We start from the raw sequence: 4,277 nt of genomic DNA on the forward strand, positions 1-4,277 counted from the left end.
CAGATGACCGTTTATCCTACTTAATTATGCATGTAATATACAGTTGACTTTGGTGTGTGGAAATGTCATGTGTGTAGTAGCCACCTATGTAATTATGCATGTAATAGTTTACTTTGGTGTGTGCAAATTTCATCTGTGTAGTAGCCACCTATGTAATTGGATGTTTAATTTGGTTGTGCAACCATGTCCTTATAAGTGCATGTGTGTATATATATGTTGTTGTTTTGTATGCAATCCCAACACACAACACACACGCCTAGCAGCAATCGTCTGTGTTATTATCGGTCTTTGCACACATTTATGATTACAGACCTGTTTGCCACGTATCACACACATTTTGTTATATTGAACCATTTCTTTTATCTTGGCTCAATGCAAACAGTTCATCCGAGTGAACTATTTGCCCTCTATCACACACACCTTGATCTGGCTGACCGTTTCTTTTGTTTCGCCTAGTCACAAACAGTTCATCCGAGTGAACCTTATGTCGTATATCGCACACACCTTCATCTGGCTGCCCATTTTTGTTCTTCTGCCTCATCGCAAACAGTTCATTGAACTGAACCATATGCCCTGCATCGCACATGCAACTAAACTCTGAACTGTGTTTGATGCATCCGTCATCGCAAATGTTTTGAATCTTTTTTGACGGTTTTTTTACATCACCATTTGCGATTATTGCATCGCACACAGTTTCGTCGAAGGGTCTCTGATCATAGTGTCGCGTTAGCAGCATCCTACAGCAGTGACATCTCTAGTCCATACCATGCCATTCATTGAACTTCTTGAAATATTTATCTTGAATGGGTATTAGTTCAATGAGTTATATGGTGTTATGAATTACCAAAATCACCCGGGGATTAGTTGCACTTTCAATCGAGAAATTTCATTAGTGGAGTAATCCCAATAGATTTATGCAACATGATATCATTGGAAGTGATTAACCTATCTGATAACAAACTTTCCAGAGAGCTTCCTGATTGTTAGCATGCATACACATGTAAATGAGCTTTCGTTTAGTGAATTCATATTGGTTTTGCATGAAATGGTAGTGATGTCTAGTTGCGAAGACTAGACATGTCTCAAGTAAACAGTTTACCAAATGAATAATTCATATTGCAAGAGAGTGATGGGGTTGTTGATGGTAGGAGTGAATTCTCTGAAACGTGGTTACATTTGGCGGGTGGGCAATGGACAGAATATCAATATCTAGGAAGATGCTTGGATTCCTGATTGGGACACTGGGAAAGTTGTTACGTCGAGGGGGCATATTTTATCTAAAGTGGTCGATTTGATTGATCCTGCTTCAAATAATTGGGATGAAGACCTGATTAGACAAACTATGTGGCCCATTGATGTCCAATGGATACTTGCAGTCCCATTGTCGCAACATGATATGCTAGACTTTGTTGCATAGAGTTATACAAAAAATGGTATATTTTTGGTTCGGTCTGCTTATTTTATGGAATGGGACCATCAGCATGGAAGTAAATTGAGACATTCTGATGGAATGGGACGAACCACAGTTAACCCTATTTAGACTAAGGTACGAAAATTATCTTGCCTGACAAAAGTCAAAAAATTTATCTGGCGTACCCTACATGGCACACTTTCATGTCGTGTTACACTCACAAACAGACATATGAAGATCTAGCCCACTTGTCCTACTTGCTCCAATGGTTTAGAAGATATGAAGCACATTCTACCTCTGTAATAAAGCAAGGAGGTTTGGAGAAGGTTGGGGATGGATGGTATTATTGATAAACCATGTGAGGTTGATCGTGCTAGAGAGGCAGAGCTACAATACTTACTTCTTCTACTAGACCAAGAATTGTGGATTATGAGTCATCGGAATGTGCATGAAATGATTGCTATAATCTTAGCCTGGTATCTATGCTGGGATTAGGAAATATGTAAATTAGTGCACGAGAAGACAATTCATAATGCGTATCAGATCCCTATGGGAATATTAGCTCTTACGGCAGACTTTCTTACTGCTTCGTCTCCAAAGGCCTCTGTGAAAAGGGGGGTTGGTTTTTCCCACCAGTGGATTTTTTGAAACTTAATGTTGATGCTTCTTTTTACCGGGCACGATGGGGGTTGTCCTTAAAATGACAAATGCAAATTTATTGTTGGGGGAATAGGAAGATAGACTACTACGCGGATGACTTGACCGTTGAAGCCTTGGCTCTCAAATTCGGACTATCATTGGTGCCTGGTGCAATGATCGGGATGTAATCTCCTTATTATTAACTAGGACAATCTGGACGTGATTGATACCAAGAAGGATCGAGGAGGGTTGGCAGGTGCAGCGGCAGCTATTTTCGATGATTGTTTTCATTATTCTTGTGATTTTATTATTACTAGGTTCCAACACCGTAACAGAGAATCAAATAAAATTGCCACGAGCTCGCTAGATTAGCTAAATTTTCTTTGACTTCTGATTGGTTTGAGGAGCCCCTAAATGAAATTGTAACAACCCTCATAAACAATGTATTGGTTATTTCTAATGAATAAAGTTCTGGGTTTATTAAAACAGTTTGTCTAATTCACATCTAGATCTTTTCTAAGGATGTCACATCTAAGCTCTCACAAATAGCGGAGCAACAAGAAATAAAAAAAAAGCTTGAACAAAAAAAATAGACCACAAACATAGTAGACATCAGGTTAGATGTGACATAAAGATGTGTCCTAGACAGTCCGACAAGGACATCTACCTTCTGTAGATTTCTTCAAGTCTGGAGATAAAACAAATTATAGTTGTAAGTAGTTATCGATGGTATCTGCACAAAATATCTACACCGTCGTTGTTGTTGGGTTTCTCAAAAAAATACTCACTCTGTTTCAAATTATAAGGTGTATTACTCTTTTGAAAAGTCAACCATTTGAAGTCTGATCAAATTTGTAGAGAAATATAAAAAAATATCAAATTGGTATGATTAGATTAATCATGAAATAATGTTTCATACTTTTTTGTTTAATATTGTGGATGCCGATATTTTCTCGCTCTAAACTTGGTCAAATTTGGAGAAATATGAATTTCCAAAGAACTAATACCCCTTATATTTTGAAACTAATGGAATATTTAGTTTGGTGGGTGGAGGAGATGAAAAGGTGTGCTTTATTTTTATTCATATTGTGGTGATTTGATGGGTCTTTCGTGGTGTGGTTATGTGTTATCCGCTAACCAACGTATATTTATGAGGGGAAATTTATGCGTCTGAGGTTGCATGTACTATATTGGTGTTACAATATCACATGGTGCTGCTTTTTTTCTATGTGGTGGAAGGGTGCGTGGGATTGATATGTTTTTGTAGGCCGATTGCTGATGATTGATTTGAAAAATTGTTGGTCTGACTACATTTGAAAACCAAATCCAAAATTAAACACCTTAATTGAATGAAGAAGCTTCAAAATCAAGGAACATAGAAAATTAGAAGAATTGAATGGAAATAACTCTTTGAGAATAAGACGGTCAAAATTGAATGACCCAGTTCTAAATTCTTAATCAATTGTGAGGCCTTAAAAATTAAGAAGAATAGTGTATAGTATAAAGAATTGAATGAAAGAGCTTTGAGAAATTATTGACCTGGTTAAAATCGGGTCACCAAGTTGCAATTGGAGACCTCAATTGAATGTGGACTCTTTAAAACTAGGGAACATAGTTATAGAAGATATGTAAAAGAAAGAAACAAGCAAAGAGTTAAATTAACATGGGTGTTAAGGTTTGGTTTTATCTAGGTGTTCATATTGCTAACAATGTCAGCTCGCATGTAAAAAAAAAGAGAGAGCATACTATTACAACTTTTGAGATAGCAGTTAGAACTGATGCGTATGGATGCATCCATTCATGACTGAAAATGAAGGGACAGTGCCAACCTATACATAGGAAGTGTAGGTATGTTTGGTTCGGAATCGTCATTGTCTGCTATAATTAGTTCTGGCATGTAACTTTGCCACTTGTAAAACTAATTTTACTCTTCTTCTGCCACATATCAAGAGAGTTGCAAAGACATTTTTATGGCAACTGGTCTGCATTGCTATTTTTAAATGCATCTTTCTTTGGTCATCAGAAACGTTCTCTAACTGCAGATTTGCGTAAGGTGGCCACTTAGTTTCCACTAAACACATCATGAATTTGGCACACGCCAATCTAACTATCCAGATACCTTAGACTTGTCCAGAAAATTCAAGCAGACGGTAACAACAAACTTGTGGAGGACAAATGAGACTTTGCATATAACTTAAGTTCGGAAAATTCTGAGCAACAGTAACCA

This window comes from Triticum dicoccoides, chromosome 2B, assembly GCF_002162155.2.
Source record: "Triticum dicoccoides isolate Atlit2015 ecotype Zavitan chromosome 2B, WEW_v2.0, whole genome shotgun sequence".
NCBI classification, from domain to species: Eukaryota; Viridiplantae; Streptophyta; class Magnoliopsida; order Poales; family Poaceae; genus Triticum; species Triticum dicoccoides.